Genomic DNA, 12,975 nt, shown 5'->3' on the forward strand with positions numbered 1-12,975 from the left:
GTCAAGGACCATAACAGTCCAACAGTCAAAGAATGCATAAAACTGCACGCTTATTCAAATGCATTTCTTTTGTGCTTTTTGTAACTCTCTCCATACGAACACACCAATTTGGAGGCTCAGTTGGTTAAAAGGTTTCTAGAGAGAAAAGAGCTGCTTAAAGGCAATTTTAGTTAAATAAATAGCTGCATTATGGTATATAGACATGCATGCATGTGCACATACACAAATATGGGAATACACACACATACACACACTCATCAACCTTATATGTTGATAATTTGTCTTTAATGAATGAATACCACTAAAATTAGAGAAGACCAAACAGAGCATTTTGACTGATATGTCTGCAAATAGAATAAAAATATGTACATACTACTATAGTCAAGCACTCGTGTGGTAATATACTCATGTTCATTTTGAACAGCCTAGAAATGGAAGCATCTCATTTTGGGACCAAATGTCTGCAAAAGATATTCCTTTCTTTGAACTGTAAATTTTGTTTATACATAGACATATAACACACTTCTTCTATAACACAGAGTAACAGGACTTATCAACATAACACACCTATCAAATGCACACTTCAGTCGAGTCGATAACATTCATTCAGTCCATGGGTTATATTTCATTGCACGCAAGACTGGACCAGGAATGAAAATCTGTTTGGAGAACAGCCCTTAAGATAGAGTCTGCAGAGAGAATTGCTAATATAAGTGCACTAATAGCACAAAGTTTTTAATATAGTTGCACTGGTGGACCATTGAATTTGAATTTCATAAAATTGTTTGAGTTGGGAGGGACCTTTAAAGGCCATCTAGTCCAACTCCCCCAAGTGAACAGGGATACCTACAGCTTGATCAGGTTGCACAGAGCCCTGTCCAGCCTGATGTTGAAGGTCTCCATGATTAGTCTGGCTCTATGTAATTGTACACTGAAGAATGTATGTGTATGACAGAATGCAACACCTTCCATTAAATTAAATTAATTCTTCCGTTAAAGTAATCAACAAAAAACTAAAGAGCTCAAATAAAAAAGCAATTGTCATAATAGTTACATCCATAAAAAGTGAACTTACTAAATATCAGCAGCTGATTAATTTCATGCATTTAAGAGCTGCAACTCATCTAATAAAGAGGGATGCTAAGTAGGATCGAAACTTTCAGAAATATTTTTACTTGACTACTGCACTGTACTCTGTAATTTTGACCTTCAACTCTACTGTACTACAGAGTTTTTTTTTCCCAAAATAATTATTTTCCTGAAATTTCATTATGTATGCCTCACCATTACTGGCCTTGTACCACATGAAATCCCAAAATGTGAAAGACATGGGGAAAAAAGGACAGAAAGTGATTGAAGAGTTTAGAAATGAAAGGACATGAAAAATCAGAAAGAACTCAGTTTTTAAAAAAATCTTTTTTCCTAATAAGCAACTTGAATAATCACAGCTTCACTGCACAAATTGGTAATGTAAATAAAAAAATAAGGCATGATAATACAGAGAAGCAACAAAAATTCAGACTGTCCTTCAGCAGGAACATATTTACAAATTTAAAACTAAACAAAGCCTTGGTATTTACACATCTGTATTTCAAATTACATAGTTAGGTTTACTTTGAAATAGGTTTGTGCTGTCTATATAGAAAAAAATGTGTTATAATATTTTAAATCCCATTTGGAGAAAAAAAATCTCTTCATGACCTTCCTAGTTAAGAAAAACTATCCTAGTTAAGAAAACATCCTAGTTAACAAAAATATATAACCAATATACCAGTGTACTTATCTACATTCAAACCAATCCAAGTAATGAATTACAAAGAAAGATTATCAAGGTGTTCTGCATATGTCTCAAAAGGAAAAAATACACATAGAAACAGAATCACATGAGAAGCTGAGACTAGATAACTAGATGACTGCAAAAGAATTAGATGATAGAAATGACTGAGGTAACAGCTAATCCAGATTATGGAGAGCAGTTGAGAGATTTGGAGATTAACATCTACGCATCTTGGCTAACTTGTCAGAGAAGATAATTGCAATACTGAAAAAACTGAATTGACTAGCGATAAAGACTACAAAGAATTCAACTTTGCTTCTAAAAAAGTACACCTATGAGAAGCAGCTATATTTGCCATGTAAAATAATTATTACTTTCACTTGCTTTTATGTGTTTATATGGTCACATCGTAACAATCATAAGTTTTTGTTTGTCTCTTTAATTTTATATTTATGCTTCTAGTATACTTCTTTTTTTTTTCACCAAAGAATAGCCATATATCTCTTCACAAATAACCTATAAAAACCTATAAAAAGCAAAGATTTTATCCTGGAAATGATTTCTTCACATTGATCCCATACAACTGCAATACAGTATTAAAAATAACATTTCTAATAATAAATATGTACCAATATGTCTCCTTTTCTGCCAAGGGTTGTATATGTCCTAATTAAGTGATGTAAATTTTAACATGCAGTGCTTTGTGTTTCCAATACGATAGATAAAAACGCAGAAGGAAAAGTATACAGAGCTTTCCTGCATTTGATAGATAAGACAGATTAACACTGGTTGGGCATTTTAAAATACAGAGTGCCATTTCTGGTCAATTCCATATGTGAACACTCTTATTTTGGAATAAGAGTGCTTTGTTCCTGTTCAGCTTGACCCATTTTCCATGTGTATTTAATCAGGAACAGTTTTATATGTAAAGAAGACTTTTGTTTGTTCTCTTGATTAAAGCAACAAAGCTCAGTATGTAGGCATTCTGACTTAAACATCTTTAAATAAATCAACAAGCTATGAAAACACTAACTGGGTATTAAAATGCATTTCCACTGTTTCCCTGAATAAGTGATTTTAAAATTACAAAGTTTTTTAAACAGTCTTTGGTCAGCAAGTACTTTCTGCTATAATTAGTAGGCTGTGGACAGTTAGTCAGAACAATTGAAAAATACTGACACTGTAAGAACAGAATACTGTTTTCCCTCTTAATGTACGCCCTTTGAATTAGTAAAAAGCACTCCATGCAGGTATTGCAGAAGAGCTTAATTAAATAACAGTAAGTCAAATATAGCTTCCTACTGATGTTACAACTATAGAATAAATGTGAATGAACAAGATGTGATTTTCTAGCTTGGAAAACTGTAATAGTAAAAAATTATTATTTTCTAATGGTATATTCAATGAAAGAATGCTAAATATTTTATTTACTCCTCACAACTTAGGCAGTTTATTTATTGCAGGCATTTAACATATCTTGACTTTAATATGTTACATATTTGCAATCTATTTAAAATGCATTAAATTTAAGAATAAATCAGCTGTTTGGAAACCAACGTCTGCCTAAGGAAAAATGTCTGTAAAGTAAAAATAGTTAACATACAAAAAAGATGATCGGTAGTTTTAAATTGTACTTTACAGCATGTTAGCCTATGTGATGAAAAATCAGTTGCCTTCTATTTATTTACTCAACAAAATTTTCACTATGAGTCACATTCTCATTGATCTGAAATACACTTTTGTACTTTCCTTCAGGTTTACTTCATCAATTTTCTTCCTTTGTCTGCAGATAATTTTGAAAGCTATTTGTGGGAAATCTTATTTTTGCTGCTTCGACTGCTGATAACAGCACTAGCATGAAACATCTCTACTTCAAACATCTTTTTGTTGGAAAATAGAAGGACAAATACCAGCATTTAGACTTCAGACAGCCCTAGAATTTTAATTCAATATCTTTAAAAGAAAATTGCAAAAACTGCTCCATACAAAGTAAATAATATGTAATCATGGATTCACAAATAACAATCATGGAAGATGATGAGGTTTTACTTACTTTGAGTATTAGGAAATGCATGATTGAACACCAAGCATCACACTCCTGTATTTAAGACTCTCTGTCACTTTCTAATGAGAAGTTTCTTACACATTTGCCAGTGTTAGAGCTGAAAGTTGGGACATTAGAAGTTGCCCTTGAAGCAATTAAATGTCATTCTGAAATGAAAATCTTTTCAAATCATATTTACAATGATTAATTTCATTTCAGCCAACTTGCTACCTTCTCTATTTACACAGAGTATTTATCACTATAGCTTTTAATTTATAACTGGTATCAAAAAGTTAACATAAAAGTGCTCTATCATTATGAAAAATGCCGTGCTAATGATTAAATTTATTTTCAATAGCATAAAGTTATCAATAAAGGAGTAACTGTACAGTGTATGACATATATCACTAAACCTAAAGGGAGCATACATCAAGTTTTAATGTAAGACAAGAAAAAATGAATGACTAGGGGACCGCTCCATTCTCAGCAATGAACAGAAAATATCTGATGTGTATGAAACTACTGGATCACCACTTTCTATCCACTGTCCATAAAGAACCTGGCTTTTAGGTTATAAACTGAAATGTGAGTGTTTCTCTGCCACATTTAAAGGAATCCCTCTTATACATCAGTATTTGATGACATGACACTGCAAACAAATAGTGCTTTTAAGAAAGACTTTACAGATTAACCCACAGTAGCTGTTGCTTTATATGTAGGCAAAGAGCTATTTAGCATATTGTATGCATAAAACTGTAGCAGCTGTGGATGAACTCATCACAAACAGTGAATGAATTACTAATTACAAATGTTAAGAAATAGCCCCTGTGAAGCTGCCCAAGATATTTTTATCCATGACTGTTGCTACTAATTAAAATTTAGGAAGTGTGCCAGAGATATGCAAGAAACACAAGAATGGTTAATCACATCCTAATACCGTAGAGAAATTAGAAGCTAGCCTATAAATAGATCATCAAGGAAAGAAAAATTAAAAAGTGAAACAATATGAATAGGAATATTCTGAAATTATAGAACAAGGAGTAGGACAGATAACAGGCAAATTCAAAGAATGATTCAGAATTTTAGAAGTGATTCAATGCCATGCAATTATGGAGAGTAAAAGAAATCAACAAAAGACATGCATCGTTTTAAAGGATGTAGGATCTGGATGATCAAACCAACATTTACTTGTTTACCACTGCTGTTTCCAATGTGAGAAAATGTTTAATTGCTATATGAATAAAATCATTCACAGTCAGGTCAAACCAGCTGCCTGGCTAGCACTGTAAAATGTAATATGGAAGCATAAGGTGCACCACTACATCCTAAATCGAGGCTATTAAAAAAGTTACTTAAACAATTCCGATAGCCTAAGAACAGCAGTCTGCAAGAATATGTTTTGTTTGTAACGTGTTCTGCTTGTAAGGTTATTGATCTCCCTCAAACACAAACCTTACAAATATAATGCATCCTTTAGTTGAGAATCTATTTTTGTATCTATATAATTAACAAGCAAACTAATTAACAAATACTAACAACTGTTTAAATGGGGTTATCGTAGATCCACTTCTTACCTATATTAGATACCTATTAGCTCTTGCCTATCTGACGTGCATTTTAGGATGGGATGAATGACTGTCTGCAGGTGTCTCCCACTTCAGAGAGACTGCAGAAAGCAGAGTGCACACCTGCCTTGTACGTAAGTTCCAGAGAAATGGAGACTGACACACCAATGCTCTGCTGTTTAAAAACCCACCTGTTGGAAGAATTATTTGAGAACAGAGCATTCTTTTACCATATTCTTACACTTTTATCTACAACAACTAAATGGTTGTCGTCTGCTATTTCACTTTCCGGATTGCTACTGCTAGATTTCAAGGGTTAAGCAGAGCCCTAACAGTACTTTAACCACAGTCCCAACATGTGTTCTAGTTGGGCAGAAAGTAAGAGCTGAGTGGTTTCCACCAAAGAACAGACTACTGTTGAGGATCTTCTGTCTCAAAGATAACACATAGGAAGTCTCATATTTAACCTTATTACCAGCCACTCAGGAGAACCTTGCCACAGTTTACAGGATAAATACAGCCTGGCATGTGAAAGCTTCCTTTGATGTATATATAATTCAATTTTATTTTTATTACTATAAATACATTTTCTTTAAAACAAAAATCTACAAAAAATCTTAATATACAGATCCTGAAAAATATTTAAGCAGGATACTTAACATCAAAGTCATGTTTAACATAAGAAAATTTAATAATGATCCCTTTGATAGCCAGATGGTCTACTGAACATCTCTACTGTGACATAAAGAACTGACCCATCATTCAGCTACGGGAGTACATATTGAGAAGCTCACCTCATTCCAACATTCACTGTTCTTTCAGATATGGTGACGTACAACAGGTGTCACAGTGAGTTGTCTGAAGAAGCACTTTTTGTTGGCTTGTTGTTTTATTTGCTTTAAACACTAAACTGATCTCTGCTTTGAGAATGAAGCTTCAACCCAGTTGTTACTGTTATGTCAAATTCTAACTTCTGAATACATACCCTGTGGGGCTGGCATGCAGATGCAGAGAAATCTGGTGCATGTATCTATAGGCTACGCTAAAGATATTGGATGTTTCTCTGTAACACACCACCAAAGCTTGTTCACCTGCTGTGCATATTGTTACATCTCAGCAGGTGTTCCACCTCTGTCTTTATCTATATCAAGCTTTAATGCTTCCTCTATTTTTAAACATTTTTAAAATGTGCAGCTACCAAGCTGGTACGTGTTGTGGCATTTTGTAGCAATAGCAATGCCAGTATGCAGCCCTTATTTGTGTATCGATTTGTGTTTCTCTTCTAGCATTACATCTGACCTTTTTTTAGATCTTTTCATCTTATTAGATGAGTAAACTTGAAATTTGGCCGAACTCTAAGTAGCAAAAAGTAAATACTGCCTTTGTATTTTCTGAGCACTTTGAGGAAAAACTTGTGCTTGAGTGCCCATACACAGGAAGAATTAGGGCTGGGTACAACTCTTGTCTGTAATAAGTAATTTTTTATTTTTTCTCTTTCTGATGTATTGATAGAACTGCATTGACTCCCTCCCATGTTCACTTGAATGCTGTAGCTAGCTGTGTTTACTAAAGCCCCTATTCAAATAATATTTTAAAACATTTAAAAATATTCAAAATATTGAGTTTTTCAAATTTCATTAAAATAGTTTCTCCTTCCCTGAAATTAAACAACAAAGAATTTAAACTCTGTTCAAATATAGCTGTTTTTCCTCTACTATTGCCTTTAGAATGTACATAAAACTAGAAAAACAAGATGCATACATTTTGGAAAGATGTACTGACCCTCTGAGGGTCTGAGGAAAATGGGGATCAGAAAGCTCCATTTTCTTAATGTCATGTCATTGAAGAACATCTATCCAAATATGACGGCTAGAGAAAGCTAGATGTAGTATTCATATAACAACAATTCAGAGAATTCTGTTCAGACTGTGAAAATTACACTTCCCATAAATTCTTTTGCATTATCACACCACAATTCAGTTACTACAGCCAAAGAAGCATCTGATTCTTGCTTTGAATATCAGTTGATTGATGACTGTTAAAAAACATTTAATGGGACTCACACTCAAAAGCTGAAAGTCTATCTCATTTTAGCATTCTCAAATGCTGCTAACACAAAAAGTTCAAGAAGCACAGAGATTTAAATAAATGCTCCAAAATAATATTGTCAATATCTACCAAATATACTTCTAAAGAGCTTTTATCTGTAATGAGCCATTTACCACATTCCTTAATCAGATACATATTCCAAAACATTCTGAAGTATATTTGAGAGTAGTTGAGCCTTATTTTAATCCAAATGAAAAATGTTGTACAATGGTAAATAATCTTTACTTTCTCTTTTTCTAAGTATTTGAATATATATAAGTACCTAATTGGATGTGCAAACATATGTGCAGATATTAGAGATATATATACACATAGATATAGCTATAAAACATCCACAAGACAAGTAAAAAATATTATATATATTAAGAGAGAAAGAGAAATGTATAAATAAATCTAATTTTGGTTTTGACTGATCTGGATTTTGCAGTAATGTTGTCACTAATTTAAAGAGCCATCCTATTTTTTTTTAATCTGTACCACAGGCAGTATTTTCTATTTGTTTTGTAACAGTAAATCTAAATAAAGATGGCCTAAATGCAAACAAAACCATTAACACAAAATAATATTTAGCATTTGGAAAGTGACTGGCATGCTGAAAGTACTGTGTAAGTATTTAATAATAATTCCTCAAAACAGATCTGAGGTCCAGTAAGCACTCCCACCATCAGTGTTGGAGAATAGGAAAACAAGGTACCACAAGGCACAAAGCAAGTTACCCCCTACACCTTACATAGGGTACTGGAAACAACACTACCTTTTAGTAGCAGTGTTTATGCAAATCTGCTCCAAACAACAGAAACTTAAGAGATGGTAGTAACTGCTCATAAACACCCTTTGTCTTCTCCACTACAGTTAGTTTTGACATAGCATTAAGTATGAACAACTTCAGATGTTGAAGAATAGGTGACAAACAGCAGATGAGGCATACAAACCCAGTGTAGTTTTTATGATGATGAAAGAATAGTATTTGTTAGGGAAAAAAATGGAGTATAATGAATTAATCCCATGTATTTCTGTCCATTTCAAGCCTTAGAATGTTGTAGCTTTCCACTGAAATCAGCTCAGACAGAAAAGATGCCTGTGTCAGCAGTTTTCCTTTTATTTTTTGCTCATCGTGCCTTTTAGGATTTTGCAGAATTTGAGGATGAATGGACACATTACCTTTGTGAAGTTCCCATCTTTTTGTGATTTCTTAGTCTTTCAGGATGCATCTTCAGAATAAGTAGAATTTTTCTTCTTTTTAAGATTTCTGAGTCCTTAAAGATTAAGTCATGACTCTCCTTTAAAACTGTCTAAAATGAAGATGTTTCTAGTGAGCTAGAAGGGATGACAATGGTCTTGAAAGACTTCCCTGAAGTACGTTTTATTCTCTCTTTCTGAGGATTCCATCATTCCTTGGTCATGAATATTTTTATTAATAAAGCTAGGATTCTTTTAAGTTGGAAAGGTTATACCCACTGACTTGCTTGTTGATATCCCTCTGGTCAATTTTTGTTAAGAATATTTCTGCTTATTATGAGAACTGTGGAAAATGCTGTAATGTATACGAGAATTAGTTTATCATAGTCTTTAAGTAAGCATTTTGTTGCTGAGGACACCTGTAAAAGATTTTTTATATTTCTTTCTTCTTGTTAGAGGAACCACACAAGAACAGATGTTCTCTTTTTCCTTGAGTATGTCAAAGTGAAGACTTTAATTTATTAACATTTAAGACTGTCCATATTCTTGTTGAAAAGGAACCACTGCTCATTAACAACATGCAAAACAAAGTTTTGCTCCATTTCTGAATTTCTATTTCTAAAGGAAAAATCCAAAGTTAAGTCTTCACATGAGCTTTTGGCATGAATATCAGTATCCCATGTCTTCCAACACCACTACATTAAAATTGACATGACCCAAAATATAAAATCAAAGGTGTACAAAGAAAAAACATAAGTTGACCTTCTAATACCATGATCTGTTCCCTGTTATAAACCTCTTTTAAGATTCACTTCTGACACAGCACATATAAAGATCCTGCCTAATTAGGAAAGGGAAAAAAAATTACAATTAATATTAAAAATTTTAATTTTACTGTATGACTACTAGCCTGTCATCCCATTAAAGATCTCTGAACTTTGGGAATGGTGTCTTTCAAGATAATAAATTACACAATACATACCCAGGTTAAAAGGGTTGACTGTATTTAAGTAAATATCCTAAAAATTTTTAAAATATTCCACTAAAGTCTATTTTAATTCATGTTCTTAATATGACTAACAGTAGTCTCAACCATCTCTACCATCAGCTAGTGGGAATTAAGTGGGTTTATGATAGAGCCTTTATCCCATAGACTCTCAGTGCATAGACCTTCTGTGCATACCATCTGAAATGCCAGCTATATATGATTTGTGGCAAAAATTAGAAGTCAAGCCTAGAATAACTACTGAGTGAAAGTTCAAATAAAGCAGGAGTACACAAATTTAATTTCTGGCACTGTAATGTTCTACACAAGGTATCTGTACAACGTCAGAAGAGTTGATGATACTCTGAGAAGTTATTAAATCTGTTACACCATTTAAATTCTCTCTATATATGAATAAGTGAAGTCACATCTCTCCCATACCAGAGACATTTCACTTATCATTAATCATCTATAATGACTGTGTCTAATCAAATTTGGTAATACACGCTGCCTTTGTAGTCAAAAGAGAGATGAGCTCTCGCTCATTTTAGAATAAGAAATGGAATTGGGGATGGATAGTTAACCACGAGCTTTAGCTGTCATCAAGAAGCACTATACAGTATACCTGGAGAGCCAAGACTTGAAGGACAGACTTCTGTCAGACTCCATGCATATTATTACAAAAATTTCCTAACATACACTGCAGAAATAATGGCTTTTCATATAGATAAATTATAGACATCATTAATAAAAGAGAAAAATGAAGATGTACTTACCAAGAAAAACAGAGGACTCACAATAGTAATAGCCACTGGGTTGCTTTTTTTTCAACATAGAGCAAAGATCGAAGCGATGCAGGATTTCATTTCCAAAATAATGGCTTTTATAATCTTCGTAAAGACTTGAGTCAATTTTTTTCACCTTTAAATATCAATATAAAGTTCAATTACAGATTCTGCTAGAAGACTGAACTTTCACATTTAATGCCTATAGTTGTCATTTTAACCAGAGGTATTGTTAGAATGGAAATTTGCTTCAAAATGAAAAAAGAGTACTGAAACAATGCTATGCCAAATATTCTGTTTCAGCTAAGCAGTTATCTACTGCCGAACTTAAACAAAGGATTAAAAATGTCATTACACCTCCTTTCTACTCATTCTTCTTCAGTCATGTAACATACACAACTCTGCAAGTGCTTTAATTTCAAATGGTTTGCAAGAGTCTTCATGGAATACTTAACTGTACATATCAGCGACAGGCAAGTTATTACAGAGAAAAATCTCAAATGTTTGTCAAGAGCAGTTTTTTTGTTTCAAAGTCATCAAACGGGAAAATATGTACTGTTTTTTCTGTTGTTTTGTTTTGTTTTCTAACAGATCGGCGCTATGGGGACACAGGCTCTGTGATGGATGTACTTGCTGCTGTCCTCTGTGCAGGTGCCACTCATAGGAAAGCTGAGCACGTACTGCCAGACACAGGCAGAAGTATAGAGGACATACACGTGACTGGTCACTGAGAGTGCCCCAGCAGACACTAGTGCAACGGTACCCACAGATAGGGGAGACAGCAAACAGACCCCAGTCACCTCAGCATCTGGCACTGAGACTCCACTGGCTTCAGCCACTGACACAGCAGGCCTGAGGAACTCACACACTGCCCTAACTCCAAATTCACACACACCAGTTCCCCCAGTAGCTGGCCCCTTATCCTTGCAGCACACACACAGGACTGGGAGTGAGATTATGCAGACAGCTGGTTAAGAGGGGATTTAATAAAACAGGACAGCCTCCAGTGGTCAAGCAAGTGCTGTTTTACATGATTTTTTACACTCTATTTTGTCTCTCCTTTGTTTCTCCAATATCCCTTTTCCCAGTACGTTCCTCCATTAGTTTGTAGTCTCACCAACCCCTTTAACATCCTGGACCCTCAAGGTTTACACAAACCAAGAGTTGCAATGTCCTATTTTGCCTGTACTTCCCCAGCAGTCCACCAATTAGTGTCATTGGCAAGATTTGTTTCTTGGTTTTGCCTGTGTTACATTTGCCTGACAGCTTTGTATCTCTACACATTTTGTTTATGGCTTCCCTCTTCCCCTTATCACCCCACTTGACAATCTGATGGAAATAAGCATTCCCACACTCCACACGCTCATAGCAATCACTCTGACTGACTAGGTTTAACTCTTGTTGCTGTCTCCTTAATCACGTTAGTCAGGCATGTGTCTCCATATGCCACTGTTTTTGGCTTCCTCCTTTTCTTATTATCCCCATCCACACTAAAAAGGTCCTCCATCAGATGCCCCCAAAAAGATAGATGCTCTCTCCCTCCACATACCTTTATACAACATCTGTTTGTCTAAGCAATGCACATACTCATTTCTTGTGATTCCTTCACAGCTACTCGCATGCAATATGTGCTCACTGGAGGCATTTCTACTGAGTTTTTACTTCGATAAAGATTCACTTCAGAAGAACCTTGTTTCTCTAAGTACCTGCACATTTGGTTCTATCATTGTTAAGTCTTGTTCAACCAGGTAAAAAATGTCTTTCCAGTTCCTTAATCTCTGAAATGATGACATCTAGTGGTGGATGTTTTCTATCTAAGGTACACAATCTCCTTGCAAGTATAAGTGTATTCCAAACTCACTCATTATTTAAGATACTATATTCTATGGCTAAATTACTTCTTAGGTACTAAGATTATTTTGAAACTAAATCATCAGTCGGTGTTCTCTGGCTGACAGTTCTTTGAAATACACTTAGTCTCCCATCAGTAATTTAAAGCAAGACCTTTTCAGCCAGGAGAATGCTAGTCAAAATGTGAAGCCTCAAGTATTTGGTGAAGAAAATGAGGGAGGGATCCAGGGCAGAGATCAAGATCATCATGCTCCAGTAAGAAACAGCATTCAAAAGGGGCTGGGATGGTGCTTGTCAAAAACAGATTAGTCATGAGTGAATCAAATGCTAAATGGTCAGGAATTGAGTTTTGCTGTTGACACACTCCTGGAAGATATTTGGAAAACTGAATGATATTTGTAGTAAGTTGGAGCAGTTGATGGAGCCCTGCCTGTGATAGCTGCAATGAGGCGCTAATGGCAAAAGGATGAAACAATGCAGGTACATGGGAAGGTCACGGCTCATTTATACAAACGTGTCTGGAGCAGTGGAGAAGAGGAGCTGTTCCCACATGGGAAAGCTACAGACACTCGATTACGAAGACATGCTATACTTGGATGCTGGGTGGGGAAGAAGAAAACACCCGGCCCCTGAAGCAGTGCCACAGTGAGTTGAGGCTGGTGGGGCACGCGGCCGTACGA

This window comes from Meleagris gallopavo, chromosome 2, assembly GCF_000146605.3.
Source record: "Meleagris gallopavo isolate NT-WF06-2002-E0010 breed Aviagen turkey brand Nicholas breeding stock chromosome 2, Turkey_5.1, whole genome shotgun sequence".
NCBI lineage: Eukaryota > Metazoa > Chordata > Aves > Galliformes > Phasianidae > Meleagris > Meleagris gallopavo.